A 16,693-nucleotide genomic window follows, 5' to 3' on the forward strand; every position below is an offset into this window, starting at 1 on the left:
TGTGTTTCTCAGCGTATACACAGATAATCCTCTGACCGACGCATGAGTCGCCAGAAAGGTTTGAAGTGTCTCAAATCTAGGGGAAAAATCTATGAATAAGTCAAGTTTATCTGATAAAATTGTCTCTTATTAGACGACAAAATGATTAGTTACTATTTGGCTAGACGACACAATACGGAGACAATTAATAGGAGTTGGAGAAAGGATGTTATACCAAAAATATAGGAAATAAACACAACTTGTTCCAAAGTACTTTGTACTATAAGAAAAACTGCAATGGCGCCAATAATCTGCTTAAACTCAGAGAAATTTCAAAGACTTGGAAAAATATATATTCAAGAGAGGACTTCAGCAGTTCCGTGGTCGGTTAATTCAAAAAGCCGAAGAGTGAGCTAAAGTTAACAGTGTACTTTTGTTTGCAACATGTTTCGGAAAAATAATTAGGGTAGTTTTTAAAGATACAAATAAACAAAGAATACAGAGCTCGAGGGGAAAAAGATATCAGTTTGCAGTAGATCTTTCAAATAAATAGGTAGCACTTTTTTAAGGGGAAAAAATAAAAAATAAAAAATAAAATAAAAAAGAGAAGAATCATAGAAAAAAGAAAAAAAAAAAAAAAGAATAAAAAAGTGTCCCAATTTTTTTGAGGAAAAAAGATTGATCGACTGATATTAGAAGTGCCGAGCGAAATTACGCGATACTTAGGAAGTGTTGAGATAAATGTTTTAGAGATAGCGATTCAAGCATTGCAACTTCCGAGTGCTGAAAGCAATTATCATTTACGAAAAGACATGATATTGAATTGTCGTTCGAAGCCTTAAAGAATTGGAATAAAAAAAACCCTTTCAAAAAAGCAGTTTTCGTATGAGGTCCATAAGTTGCTAAAAAAAATTCTTGGCCTTGGACTAGTTTCACGAATTTCAAGTTGAGTGCTGTTCAATGTGCAACCATGCGTTGATTAGTATAAAAGTAGGCAGAACACACGCATAGTTGCATAATCGGCGAAGTCAACGGTCGCACGAGTAGGTGTACCATATCAGGATGGTGACCTCGTTGACGTATTCTAAATGAACGGACAGGGAGCATCCTGTTATAGTTTTTTCTCGACGTTTATTTATGTTTTCTTCCCACCCTCCCTCCCTCAAAGTTTGACAAATTAAGTAGCCATCTGCTTCCTCTACCGCGGTCTCGCATTTTTCCAAAAACTCACTATTTATTCTATTGTGGAGCATTGTTGCACTTTTAATTAGCCTGCATCGCGGCTCTTGGGGAGGGGGTTGAAAACAAGAGTCGTAACGCAGGCTAACTTTTAATAGATTACTAAAGCCGTATACACCTAATTGAAAAATCGTTGTCGGGTTCGAGAAGTTCATATCATCGAAGCTAAGATCGAAAAGGATTTTGGGTACTCCGAAATGAGTATAATATTTGGATGTAGAAACGTACAAATGCACACTAGAGCAAAGTCGGTTGACGATTAACATGCCAAAGCCATTCTCCGAAGATTTACGCTGGAGAGCTGTTTGGCTGCGGTATTTTGTCTTCCCATGCTCCCCTTCGGTCTTAACTTTGATGGTATAACCTTTTTTTGAACCCGACAACGTTTTTTCAATTAGGTGTATATAATTAACCACATTTAAAGTCAATTTGAACGCTATCAAATCCCGTATTGCATTTTGTATTAAAACGATTCGACTTTTTAATGGCATGCCATTTCAGTGAAAATGTTTTTATGTAAAATTTGAGTGTAACACCATCGTTGCGTTACATAAGCCATTTTAGTGTAACACCATCGTTGTGTTACATAAGCCATTTTAGTGTAACACCATCGTTGCATTACATAAGCCATTTTAGTGTAACACCATCGTTGTGTTACATAAGCCATTTTAGTGTAACACCATCGTTGTGTTACATAAGCCATCTTAGTGTAACACCATCGTTGTGTTACATAAGCCATCTTAGTGTTACTCAATTTGGCGTACCTTATTTTGTCGCAATAACGCAGTATCTTTAACGTTTATACTAAATAAACTTAAAATTTAGCTTTATAGGACTGCGTCTCAATAACATATTTAAAATTCTAAAGTGTTTAATGTCGTATGTGAAGTAAGCCGCGGTGTTGTGCGCGGCTTTAAACTAAAAAATGTACAATATGAAAGCTTTTTGCCGCTTGATTAACTGTTTTCAAATATAAACAAGAATATGGCTCAAAGGAGTGCGATTAATTCCCAAATCGTATCCTTAGGAGCTCTTAATCGCATCCTTTTGACCTCTTAATGCCATCTTTTTGAAAGAACCAATCACAGAACAGAATTCTTATATTCAGCCAATCAGAGAAGAGAATGATTAGCATTATTTATGAATATTCAATGATTTGCTGATAAATCGTTCATTTTATACCAGGAAAAACCTGATTGATATACTTCTTCTTTTACATTAAATTGATTATTCTACACTCTTTATTGTGTCTTTTTCTTGTGTATGATTACAAAAAGGATATGATTATTATAGCGATTTTGTCGTGCAACTTTGGACCAAAATCATACTTGTGATTAACAAATTGCACTCCCGCTACGCGGTACATTAAACCAATTTAGTAAAAATTCAAATTCAAAACAAAAAGAAAACCTCAAGAATGAAACTAACTTAATTGGAAGCCATTTCAATGTTACGTCGATCGTATTCATTCTATATCGTGCAGTAATCCAATCTAGCACAAATTTCAAATCAAAACAAAAAAGATCATAGATTTACTGTGCTGTAAGAGAAACCTTAAATTCGAGAATGAAAGATGACTTCGTTCAAACAATTAAAGTTGAAATAAATGTACCCGGGCTATTCCAATGGAAAACCACTACAGTGCTTTTACGAGCAGTACTATTAAAAAAACATATCATTCCCACTAGTGGGCTATATATAAGACTGTATAGTATATTTAGAAGTAGAGGAAACATTTGAATTTAACTGTCACGGTTTTCAACTGGGTTTTCAAACAGTCTTTCTTCAATAATAAAAAATTCAGTCTCCTCTTTGATTTTCGCACTTTAGGTTTTAGTAACTTAAATCTTTTAAATTCAATGAAGATTTTAACAGCAAACTTACTTGAAAAATCGTTCAAAGTTTTTTCCAATCCTTATTCACTTGTTATTAAACTGACTTTCTTTATCCAACCAAGCTTTATTTCACTAGCGTCCGCGCCACAATGACCAAAACGTATTATCTATTTGATAAGATAATCCAATAATCGAATTAACAGTCCCAATTACCAACCGTTATGTTTACTGTCTGGCTTTTGGTTTGACTGCATCGATTTAAAAAAATGCTTAGATTTTGCTAGACGAAAAATAGCGATCTAACACAATCGTTAATGCATAGCACCAAAAATATTCCTAGAATTTTCCAGAACTGAGGTATTGTTTCTCTTATCTTTGTCTACTAAGAAGAATGGTACGGAATGGCTGGGAAAGGAAAATGAATAGTGACGGAGAAGAAACGTTTGCCTTTAAATATAGGAACTTAGACCTGGAGAGAATAGTGGGAACCCTGGCACTTCGTGATTTTATATACATACGCTACTTGAAGTACATTGCACATGTTTGTAGAAGACCAAATTCAAATTTAACGAAACAGTTGCTGTTTGCAATTCCATCTGCTAAATATGTTAGAGATCCATGGATCAAAATTAGTCAACTACTTAATGTTGATAAACACCAAGCTAAGAAATCTACACAAGACAGAAAAGTTCTAAAAGGACTACTACATCAGAACTTTGGCTCTGTGTAGACTATATAGTCCCTGCTGATCAACTTATAGTTGGAAATAGCGGAATGACACTGATACTGATACTGATATGGTCTAGTGGATATTTTTTCTTCTAAACAATAACACACGTAAATAATTTAGCGGTCCTGAGATTTGGTTAGATTGAGCTTCGTAAATCAATGCTAGTTTGCAATTCAGGTTTTAATTTTATTTACCTTCCAGCTATGAAAAGGAAAAACTTGTTTTTTTTATTGAGCTCTTTATCTTCAAGAACGTGTGTGAGTGTAATTCAATTATTTTAAACTAATGCTAGTTTGCAATTCAGGTCTTAACTTTATTTACCTTCCAGCTAAGAAAAGAAAAAAAAAATGTTTTTTTTTTTATTGAGCTCTTTATCTTCAAGAACGTGTGAGTGTAATTCAATGATCTTAGTAATTTATTTGTATGAGAATTGAAGATACCTCAAAAGATTTGTATTGTAATCCAAGTGGAATGAATGTTTTGAAAAATGCATTTGACCACAAGGATTGTTTTGCAAATGTTCTACCGACGATCTAAAATAAAATTTAAGATAACTGGGGAAAAAACATTATGAGCTTCAACTATATTTCTCACCAATTCAAAATACTAATTATTTTCCCTAAAATATTAATATAATTTTCGTAGCAGGTCTTAAATAAATACTCACAAGTTTGCACATGAAAGGTTTCCGAGTCTTAGCTAAAATACAAAATTACACTTGCAATATTTTTTCTCGTAAACATTTTCCTAATAAATTTTCGACTCGAAGAAAACCAAAATCGTCTATAAATTTATTACTATAGTGGATTTGGTTGTTTTGCTAATTGAGAAAAGTAAATTATTTGTCAAAAAGTCCAAAACCTTGGCTCCCAAGTCCATCTTAAACGTGTCGTTTATACTTCCCGAAGAAATTTTTGTTCTAATTTTAGTTACTATTTACCTATCTCATTTACGTATTTTATTGTCAATAATGTTCATTTTGGTATCATACTCGGAATACTCAAAGTCGATAGTATTTGTGGTTGATAAAATATTAATCTTAATTGGCTTAATTGTAAGCCTTAAAGTAACAAAACAAAAAAACAAAAAAACTAGAATGAAGGAAGTAGTTAAACTAACGTATTTCAGTTTTTATTTACGCAATTGAATGTTTTTCTCACTCTTATTGACCGAGAACGTACGCGCAAGTAAGTTATAGCCACGCCGATTCTGGAAATTTCTTTAAATAGCGCACAAAAGGCGAGATAAAATATAGATTTTATTTTGGGACAGCCTTGTTTCCTAGCAACGAACAATGTTTTACAACTTTGTATTAGGATTTCTTCTCCGTGAAATAAGTTTTGAATTAGAGAATTACGATTTTTTTTGGCGGTGAATTGATTGACCTCTCTTTCTCTTTCACTTGACTTTATTTTTCCTCTTTCCTTTTCTTATCTTTCTTTTCCTTTCTTTTCATTTCTTTTCCTATCGTTTCCCTTTTTCCCGTTCCGTATTTGTGTCGGTTGTTTCCTCCACTTTTATACTTTCCCCATCTCTGCACTGCTGTGCACTGTTCTCTGCTCTGCTCTTCTCAGCTTTGATGCGTGACGATACAGTAATTTAAGGTACGCGCTAATCTTCCAATTACATTTTACTGGCGCACCAGCTACCCTTGATCATACAGACTAAGGGGACAAGCATGTTCATTTCTATTACATCATCAGTAAGACTTACGAATAAGAGTGGATGGTTTCTTTGCGCGGCACCAGCTATTCTTGATCTCAAACAACAGACACTTAAGGGATGCGCATGTCATTCTATTACATCATCAGTAAGACTTACGAATAAGAGTAAATAGTTTCTTTGTGAGGCACCAGCTATTCTTGATCCCAAACATAACAGACGCTAAAGGAATGCGCATGTCATTCTATTACATCATCAGTAAGACTTACGAATAAGAGTAAATAGTTTCTTTGTGAGGCACAAGATATTCTTGATCTCAAACATAACAGACGCTAAAGGAATGCGCATGTCATTCTATTCCATCATTAGTAAGACTTACGAATAAGAGTAAATAGTTTCTTTGTGAGGCACCAGCTATTCTTGATCTCAAACATAACAGACGCTAAAGGAATGCGCATGTCATTTTATTACATCATCAGTAAGACTTACGAATAAGAGTAAATAGTTTCTTTGTGAGACACCAGCTATTCTTGATCTCAAACATAACAGATGCTAAAGGGATGCGCATTTCATTCTATTACATCATCAGTAAGACTTACGAATAAGAGTAAATGGTTTCTTTACGGGGCACGAGCTACTCTTGATCTCAAACATCACAGACGCTAAAGGGATGCGCATATCATTCTATTACATCATCGGTAAGAATTACGAATAAGAGTAAATAGTTTCTTTGTGAGGCACCAGCTATTCTTGATCTCAAACATAACAGAAGCTAAAGGGATGCGCATGTCATTCTATTACATCATCAGTAAGACTTACGAATAAGAGTAAATGGTTTCTTTGTGAGGCACCAGCTACTCTTGATCTCAGATATCACAGACGCTAAAGGAATGCGCATGTCATTCTATTACATCATCGGTAAGACTTACGAATAAGTGCGGATGGTTTCTTTACGCGGCGCCAGCTACCCTTGATCTCAAATATCACAGACGCAAAAGGGATGCGCTTGTCCTTTTAACTAACGAAGGATTATCGGCCTAAAAAACTCTCATTACGCACCAGCTGCCTGGTTCTTTGTTAAATGTCTGAGACGTTAAGTAGAAAAGGTCGTGGAAGTTAGCGCTTTGATTTGCTGAAAAAAACTGCGCTTAAATTAAAAAAAAATATATCTTTCTTGTTCTTATATTACTCTTGAATGGATGTGATCTACTAAACAGACATTCCAGAATTCCAGAATTTCAGATATCATTTTTACTTTCTGATAGATATTATAATGACAGGTGTTTTGACCCACAGGTGTTTTGCGATGTTAGGTAAAAGTATTAATCCAAATGAAATATTTACTCAGAGTTTTTCAGTGCATTTCAGTGTCTAATATTCACAAATAACGGTTAAGTAACGAATGCTCAACTTCAACAATACATTACAGCCTTTCATTGTAACACATGATTATTCCGCACAAAATCGAGACTAACCCTGAGAAAATGAATCTGCAGTCAAGAAACACAGCGGTATTCTACCAATTCGATTCTATTTGATTGGCTACAATGAGAAGTACGTGCAGCGAATTTCTTTATCAGCGTCCTCTGATGACTTTGGGACAAGGTCAAAATAATAGTCATAACAAAAGTCCTATAAAAAGCGAGTTTTTTCTTCGCCAGACGAAGCTAAACTCGTGCGACATATAACCCTCGTTATCCTATCAATCTACCGATGATATCAACCGCGTCCTATCATCGCGTAAAATAGCGGTTCTTTTGCTCACTAACGTCACCTGTCTTAAAATCGGGACGATTAACTAATCTTAGCACACATTCCTCCTGGATGACCGATCAAAGTTCCGGTCATTACCCAAAATATTGGGCAATAAATTTTGCCCCTGAAATAACCTTTACGGGGAATATTAAATCAAGAGATAGCCAATAGAACTGCGTTATATTTAGTTCATTTCATTCCTAGGTTCTGGCTAATCATTACCATGCATTAGATCATCAACTAAAATTCTTAACTTGGTTTAATCTTATTCCTGCTTTATTAAACTCAAGTGCTAGGACCACACGTTCATGATATTCAAACTCAGACGCTTTGTATTTTTTACCTTTGATATGTCATAGGAAGAGTTTTTAAAAAAAGTCTTGTGTATAGGCCGATCTTTATTGACGTTTTTTCCTCATTAGCATTAAAAAAATTTAAGCTACAAGCAAACCAAAAATCGAAAGAGAATGTCTTATTTAGTAACTCTGAAAATTTGAGAGTAATATGTTCAATATTTTGGGAGAAATTTTTTTTGAAAGCGGTATGATTTACAAAGAAATGTATGTTCGTGTGGTAAGTCTTGCAGCTGGGGAGAAAAACAAAAGGATTCCAATCTCCTGAGAATTGACCTAATTCACTATGACGTCACATCAAAACAATCTATTGTTTAAACGCAAAGGATCATGGTCGTCGGACGGGGCAAATTCACCGAAAATTGTTCTAAAACCCGTATCAATCCACGAAGAGAAGTAGAATAACCAGCAAACTCTCAGAATATTTTTTAGTACATATTAACACATATTATATTTGAAAACCAGGCCATTTTAGATTAAACTGTTTCGCTAGGAGCAAATTTGTTGATTTTCTATTGGATTCGGCGATTCTATCCCCCACATAAACAAGCAGTGACCTCATAGAGAAATAGGGTAATTGGAACCTATTATTTTGTCCCCCAGATTGAGGTGCATTCCAAAGTGCTGCATGGGGTCTATAGGAACTGCTGTTATAGTAAAAAACTATCTGGAATTTCCCATTCTATACTTTTTAAGAATAAAATAGATCACTCTTTATTATTTTTAGAACAAGAAAAGAAATGATACTCAAGGGAATGACATGTTTATTTATTTAGGCCCCGTCCACACTATGCCGGATAAATTTGAATCCGCAACTTTCACAACGAAACCAAAAAAAAAGTTTTAGTCCACGCATGAAAACGGATAAAATGTTTCACGTCCACACTAGTCCGATCAGAGGCGGCAAAAACGCTTTATTGCACATCTGAGCATGTGCATTGAAACTGAAATTAAGCCTGCAGTGAAATTTTAGCCTTTCCGCCAGGCTCCCATGACAATCATGACGTCATCGTATTCGAAAAATGTTCTCCGTCCACACTAATACGGCTAGCCGGCGTTTTCAAATTTTTCCACTCTGGAGACCGTATTCGACCGTATTCGTTGTCGATGAAGAATTGTTCCGGATTCGCCCGGACTAGTGTGAACGGTAGGCCTAACCAGATAAATAAAAATTCGGATTCAAATTTATCCGGCATAGTGTGGACGGGGCCTTAGAGGCTTTCATCACGTTTGAATTACAAAGGAGAACAAAACAAAACAAAACAACAAAAAAACAATAAATATAAAATATATATAATCTAACAAGCGTTATGAGGGAGAGGCGCGCAAAGGGTAAGAAATAAGCGGTGTAAATCCAGACACCAACTAAGTTTCTTTAGGATGTTTTAAAAATGTTGTGATTTTGATTTAACTTTCATTTTCTCACTAGAAAATCCTGGAAGAATCAGGATATTATATTATGTTTATCGATCGGCCTTAATTCGGGCAACCTAGCTTTTTAAAAATACTTCAAAACGATAAAACTTCAATAGATTTACTTCAATGTCTCTTCTTTTTTCTTCCTTTTTTTAAATATTTTTTCCCCCTTACTATACAAATAATTTGAATCATCTTATAAAAAAAGAAAATGATGGGGTAAAAACAGTTTTACCTAGTATAAATAGAGGCAGAAAAAGCTATATATTACAAACAAACAAATGAGTAAATGAGTACTGTTATATTATAGCATTGAGGACAAATACTTGCAGAGCTTACCCGTGGAAGAACTTTCATTTTCCGATAATATTATTCATCAATGGGTGCTACTTAGATAAACTCACCTACTCGAAAAAAGGTTATATATACTGAATACTGCTACAGTCAATAACACATTACCAGGTCGAAATTTAAAGCAAAGGTAAAGAAAAAATATTCTGCATTTATAGAAAAGAGATGTAATGGGTACAATAGGTAAAACATTTTAGTTTAGCTTGGTTTTAGCTTCTAAAAGACTCTCGTTATATTTTACCGCGATGAATTAAATAAACTGGAATCAAGTTTGCAGTATTCTGTATTGAACGACCTTTTTAGAAATAGCTGCAAAGAAGTAGAGTGACCACAGTAAATCCGTGAAACACTAATTACTAAATAGTACAAAATAGTGCTAGTTAAACAAGTAGAAAACAATGGAATTTGCATGAAATTGTGCTATTTAGTATAACTAAAGTTTCACGGATCGATTTACTGTGGTCACTCTATAAGTAAAAGCATTGTGTAGAAAAATAGTTGAACATCAATAGTTTTTGTACCCACCGCCTTAGTGTTGTACAATGTTCAGTGTCCTGGGCTAAAAGATCTTTCCTCTGAGAAGGCCGCGTCGTAAAGGTTGGATGGATCTAAAGTGAGAAAACGTGACCTCTGTTAGTGGACTGATAATAAGTAGTAGTTTGCAATGTGGTAAACATAATTTAACACCGATGCATTCAGCATGGAGTTTTCTTTCATTTTCGACTAGCTAGCTTTGAGATAATTTCGCTTTCAAAACAGAATAAACAAAGAAGTTAATAGATTTTGAATCGCGGGTGATGATTTTCACGACGCTTTCGAAGTCGAACCTATACGAGATACATTTGCCAAATGTCGTATTGGTTTAAAATCGTCTTTACAATTCAAAATGAGCAGCTTATCGCTGGAATGACTCCACCACAAATCTCATAATTTCAACGTTGAAATGCCGTGAAAAACGAATTCTTGAATGAAGTATGAAGACTACATTTTGTGGAGAAAGAGTTTGAAAATATCCTTAGGAACCAACCTAATGCAAGCGCCATTTTTTCGAGATTTTCAGAACTGGGAAACAGAGTCATAAGGAGGCCACATGCGAGATCAATCAGGTTTCATTCAACTTGAAAAACAGATTCCTGTATTGCTGAAGCGAGCTTTCCTTTCTCTTCAAGTTATTCTGAATGTGTTGCTAAATATAGACCGAGTTTACAGCCGGTGTATAATTAAGTTTTAAATTAAATTCAAAGAGACAGGGAAAAAATACTGTTTTCAAGGCGTGAAATAAAACGGTTGTTAAAAAATGTCATCTCATTTTTGAAAAAAGTAATATTCACATGAGCCTGTAATCATTAAGGTCAGCAATTTATGGGACTCGCTATGCGCATGCGCAAAACAAAATTATTAAAAAGTAGGATAGTATTTCATGTATCAAATTTTTGCAAATGAAGCTACAGAACTTCGTGGAAAAACTATATTTAGATATATGCTTTCTTTTCTTTGATGAGATGAAACTATTTATCATATGACCCGTATCTGCCCGGGCGCGCGCTCTTCGGGAAATTAGGGACGTTAAGCTGCAGAACGGCAACGTGGGCGACAACGTCGGCGAAATTGAGGCGCTTCAACCTTTTATTGTATTATTATTTCGTGTTTACCTAGTATTTTACTCAATAAGCTTCCCCATTTTGGAGTGAAATGACGTCTTTTGGGAGCGCTTTAATTATAACGAAAATCAGCAAAGATAAGCTTTTGGCGTAGCCGCTCTCTTTAGTACGTAAAATAGGACATTTCACGTCTTACTTTCAGCATAAGACGGCAATGATGCACAGTGTTTCGTACATTCCAACGAGTATCTATTGAATAGCGCAATTAGTGCTATTGTATGTTTGCCGTCGTCGTCGTCGTTGCCGTCCTGCAGCTTAAGGTCCCTGGCGTGAGCAGGGCCGTACGGCTTTGAGCGAGCAGGGCCGTGTACGAATCCGTACGGCCCTGCTCGAAACCTGCGACTTTCTTTTATTCTATTATTTTTCTTTTCGTGAGGGTCATATGATAAAATGCTTATTGACTGAGTTAGGTCGGGCCGTACGGGAAAATATTTGGCTCTCGGTCATGTACGGCATCACCTCGAGCCAAATATTTTCCCGTACGGCCCTCCCACTCAGTCAATAATGATATGGCTGAAGGCCAGGAATCGAACCCGAATATCCAGAGGTGAGTGCACAACCGCCACACCACCCGCCAATACAATATAACCTTTTAAAAACCTACTCTCGCCTTCTATTACAACAGAACACCTGTTTCGATACTTGCATTATTAATATTTTACAATTTCAAAGCAATATAAAATTCTGTGAAAGAATTAACAAATAAATAAATTGCAAAAAACGTAAACGAAACGCAGAATTTTTGTTCAATATAAAAAGTTTTTAACGTGACATACGTCGTCAAACTTTCATTTAAAATTTGCACCAATGGAAAGCAGTGGATACTTTTCGTGAAACTTTTTCTTACCAAGAATGGCTAAGAAAGAACTCGGTTACGAACGACAGCACACACTGATAAAACGTCAGTATTTTGCAGCTAGTTTCCGTGGAATTTTCTTTTTAAGATGAATCGCAAATCTAGCATGTCGCTAAAAAAGTATCATAAACTTGAACAGAATAATGATTCGCACGCAAAAGTCGACAATAGGTACACACAGCAGTCGGCAGTCCTACTTTTCATAAACTTTTGCGTTTAGAAGGGGTTTTTTTTCTTTATTTTTATTTTTTCTTTTCTTTCTTTTTCTTTTCTTTCTTCTCTTTTGTTTGTTTCGTTGTTGCTATTTGTATATTTTCTCGCTTACCACCACGCCGTTAAAGCCAAATCTAAAGTAGAAATTGTCAACTGTTTACAAAATCTCAATGCACATAAAGCGAACCAATAATTCTACGGTAATTGAAAAAGCAAGAAACGACAAAGGATATAGGACTGCACCAAAATCATAACGTAACATATGCAAAAAAAACTACGGGATATGATATCGTCTAAAGTTGTATTGCTATACGATTTGCATTGTTTCCTGCCTTACCTCACAAGACCCTCGATAATTGTATGCAATACTGATCTTCCATGGATAAAGTAGTCGTTGAACTTTTCAAATAAATATTGGAGTTTAATTAGATTGTCCTCACTGCTAGCTGATTTACATAACAATAAGGCAACGCAAATTTGGCACAAAACACATATTAATTTTCAATGTAGGACCTAGAACAAATGTTTATGTTTTTTAACATGCGGTTTTATAGAAATATCAAATTTTCTTTCCATAATATTGAATGTTGACTCAAGCCAGGCGTAGGCATTAAATATTTAAAATTTTTATGAATGTTTCATTTTTTTTTTTCGTTTTTGTTTTTTTTCTTCTTCTTTTATTTGAATATTACTATAATAAAGACAAATAAAAACGAAAGCTTGACTATAACCGACACGATATATTTTAATAAATGATGGGAAATATATTATCTCAAAAAGCGGAAAAAAAAAAAAAAAAAAAAAAAAAGAAAAGAAATTGGACGCTTGTGAAACTTCGCGACCACATGAACTTACTTCTGAAATACATATTTTTTAATTTGCATAAACATGTTAATTCATATTCTGAAAAAATTCAAACTAAAAAGGAGAGGTCACAGGTCTTGCTTTTGAAAAAATCGCACAAGAACAGCAAGGATGCGCAAAAAGGATGCGCAGAAATCATTCTTGCGAAAGTCCATAACCGCGTGCAATCCAATGGGTTACTTTGTAAAAAGCCACGCAAAGTGTAATATTTTGACATCAAAAACCCTCAAAAATACGCTTTTTTATCATGAGTATTTCTATATTAAATCCCTAGATCGAAGAAACAATTGTAGTTACTTGTTTTATCATAGAATGACAGGTAGTCTTAAATAGGTAGGTTTGTAGGATGGCGCGAGCGTGTTGTATACGATAGCAGGCGAAAATTGTGCCGTCTAAACCGGCCTTTAGGAAGGCATACGAAGCGTTTTGAAACGTCAACAAAAACGAAGAAAGAAAAAGAGTCTGAAAAGGATTTCAAAAATTGAACCTGTTAGGAGCTAGAAAATATTGTGACATTCAACGATTTTACCACTTATAATACAAATTCTAAAGCTCTAAACCCAAGTCATACTCACAAAACTGCTGAAGGAGTCTGGCGCTCTGCCCTTCCCTCTAGTACACTTCTTTTAACTTTAGGTTTTAGCAGCCCTTCTTGAAGATACGATTTCGAACAATATTGTCACGTGATAAGTTTAAAAAAAATAGTCCAAATTTAATAAAACAAAGTCTGAATTTGACTAATCCCATTTTTCGAAAACTTAATTAATATCTCCCTTGGACTAGCACGCACAGCTCATTAGGAGGGCAGGTTAGTCTCACGAAACGAAATGTCACACAGAATATATGGAATTTTTGTTTTGCGAGGATGTATATACACTTATTTCAAGAAAGGTTGTCGGTGAAAAATGAGAAAGGAGATAGGAGTTTGTTATTCCAAAAGGAAAGGAATTATGGGCGTACATCTAAACATAAATAATCAAGGTCTTTGAATTAGTTTCGTCGACTACAAACAACACTGGATATCTCAATACTCGCGTGTTCTTGACGAGAATAATCATGAATAAGAAACGAATAGGAATGACTACATCTTATTGCTTAAATTATTGCCTATCGCCTTAATTTGGCTCCAACAAACTTTTTTTTGAAATAGGTTTAACAAGACAAAACAATCAAACAGCTTAAAGTAATAACTTTGGAATTAATGAATTTGGAAGAAAGATGGAAAAAACTTCAAGATCAAAATTCAAACAAAGAAAAATAAATTAATGGATATTTTTTGACAGTTTTCTAATTTGTATTGAAGGGGCTAAATTTTTGAATCTCTTTTTGAATTTCTTAGTAAATGGATTTTGGAAATATTCATTCAATGATGATTGAGTTTCTAATATAGGTATCTTTTAGATAAATCTACCGATGCAAACGATCCTAAAGGTTATCTTAGGTTGTGAGATAGGATTAAGCGTTTTAATTAATGCTACAATTAAACACATCACCATTTTATTGTCGCAGTAATGTCACGAATTTTCGGCTTCCAAAACCTTGTGAGGGAAGTAGGTTCTTAAAGCCCCGTTTATAATAGCGATTTTGGCGGCGATTTTTGCTGCGATTTTTTTGCGAATTTGTCCATAATAAATATTGGTAAGGAATTTACTTGTAAAGTTTTTTTCAGGATACCAAGATTTTCCTAGACGAATGTCTCTTTTGAAGGATGACACAAAGGATTTCATGTTTCCGAAAATTGCAACAAAAATCGCCGCAACAATCGCCAGTGTAAACGGGGCTTAAGTAAACGAAACATCCTTTATAGTGGATTGTATTGCCCAAACAGCAAGACTTGAGAATTTTTATTTTTAGAAACTGAGGCATAGAACCCTTGCATGTGATGTCAAAGCAGCTTAATTTGAAGGACGAAACAAACGAATTTCAATTTCTTGATAATTGGAAACCTATTTGTGTTGCCCTCCAAATTCAGCTGCATTTCAAGGTGCTGCAAGGGGTCTATATCGTGTTGCTTCAATTCTTCTTAACTTGAAGCCAATTCTCACAAAAGCTTGTTAATCGACCATCCTTGATCCTTGTGTTGTTATAGTATAGGCTACAATAGGATGTTCTAGTGGTTGGTATCTGTGAGCTGAACGAATCTCATAAATCTCATTACCAGCTTACAAAGACAAGCAAACACTGCCCATCATGTGCTATCAACGACAGTAATCAATGAGCTGAATGAATCTCATTACCAGCCTAGAATCATGACAGGCAAACGCTACCTATCACGTGCTATCAACCAGATAGCATTTCATTCCCACAATCCTTTGCACAGTAGCTCATTTTCAGGTTTTCTAGCGAGGTTTTTGACACCAAGGAATTCTTTGACAACTTGGCAGCATTGCTCAACGTCACTGACTCGTTTTCCATTTCAGACCACATTGTCATTCTTTTGAGTCTCATTTTTTGTATAACAGTCGAAAATGAGAAGACGCATGCATATGAATACAGCTCAAACAAAGAATCTTATTCTCAAGATAATGACACATGGTCTGAAATAGAAAAAAACTTTACGCCCAAGCAATAAAAAGAGTCTGTTATACTTAGAATATCATAATTTTCCCGCATATTTAAAGCAGCAAGAGCTCTTCAGATAGCACTCTTAACTAATCTCAAAGTTTTGATGAATGATACATGACGAGAAACAGACTGATCTCCCAGAGTGCTAAAGAAATGAAGACCTACAAGTCATAATATCACATAAATCTGTCATCTATTTATTTGATTGACAGCTATATCTTCTTAGTTTTATTCAATGCTGTCATCCTAATATGAGCCACTTAATGATATTAGGCTCTAAAAAAATATCGAACGGACAGATTTTACTAAACTGAATGGCTCGATTCTTCCCGACATTAGCTTCCAAGAAAAAGACTGAAAAATAGGCCCTTTGCAGTTAACGGTCACGTGTCTGTACTGGAATGCAAAATTTTTGTTTTCATATTAAATTGGTGGTTCTTTTCAGCTACTTGTAAAGAACTGAATGAAAACATGTGTATCCAGTGTGTTACGAAATGTAGTTTTATTACGATCTCTCGAAACAGGTTGTAGAAAGTTTGTTTGCTCACCAGTATATTTCACCTATGGGAAACAAGATGTTCATTCAACATTTGCTGTCAGTGAATTAATCAGCACGTGATTGCTTAGCTGCAAAGGGCCTATTGACGCTACAATGGATCAGTGTAATTTAGAATGCATCGTTCTGTTGATTCTGGAAGTCCGTTGATGCTTGAGAATAGGGAATGGAGGCTTTGCACCATCACGTGATGGCAGCAATGACAGGAGGCAGGAACAATTGAATCTGGTCTAATCTGATTTACATGAGAAAGAATTCAGTTTCCCAGGGTAAAAGACTATTGTTGTGCCTCCTGTCATGGCTGCCATCACGTGATGATGCAAAGCCTTTATAAAAGGATTTTCCTCTCTAAGTGACCACGTAAAATGGCGGTCCCTTTCTTCTTATCTTCCCTCTCTAAATGAAATTCACCATTTTCCATACATCGGTTCACTGGTCAAACACAAAGCATTCAGTCGAGGTTGCAAGGTTCAAATTTGAATAATCCTTTGAAAGTACCTTGGCGCCTCGCTTGAGCGCTTTGTGTTTGACTAGTAAACCAATGTATGGAAAATGGTGAATTGTCATTCTGGTTTCCTTTGCTATCACAGCGAATACATATCCGACATGTAAATGACGTAAGTACAAATTGCATATAACATCCCTGACTTGTGTATAC

At 35.2% G+C, this 16,693-nt stretch overlaps 1 protein-coding gene across 1 annotated transcript in view; it reads right to left on the reverse strand.

The window, feature by feature from the left end:
• The window catches only part of LOC116303948 (gamma-aminobutyric acid type B receptor subunit 2), a 68,283-nt gene that overhangs the window by 41,622 nt on the left and 9,968 nt on the right, over window positions 1-16,693 (reverse strand). The window contains exon 3 of the mRNA XM_089040287.1: window positions 9,846-9,928. The gene's annotated coding sequence lies outside the window, so the exon portion shown is untranslated. The remainder of the gene's footprint in view (window positions 1-9,845; window positions 9,929-16,693) is intronic.

The sequence above is a fragment of the Actinia tenebrosa genome, unplaced genomic scaffold (assembly GCF_029948245.1).
Source record: "Actinia tenebrosa isolate PJP-AT-01 unplaced genomic scaffold, QUT_ActTen_1.0 PGA_scaffold7__59_contigs__length_16204524, whole genome shotgun sequence".
Classification (NCBI taxonomy): domain Eukaryota; kingdom Metazoa; phylum Cnidaria; class Anthozoa; order Actiniaria; family Actiniidae; genus Actinia; species Actinia tenebrosa.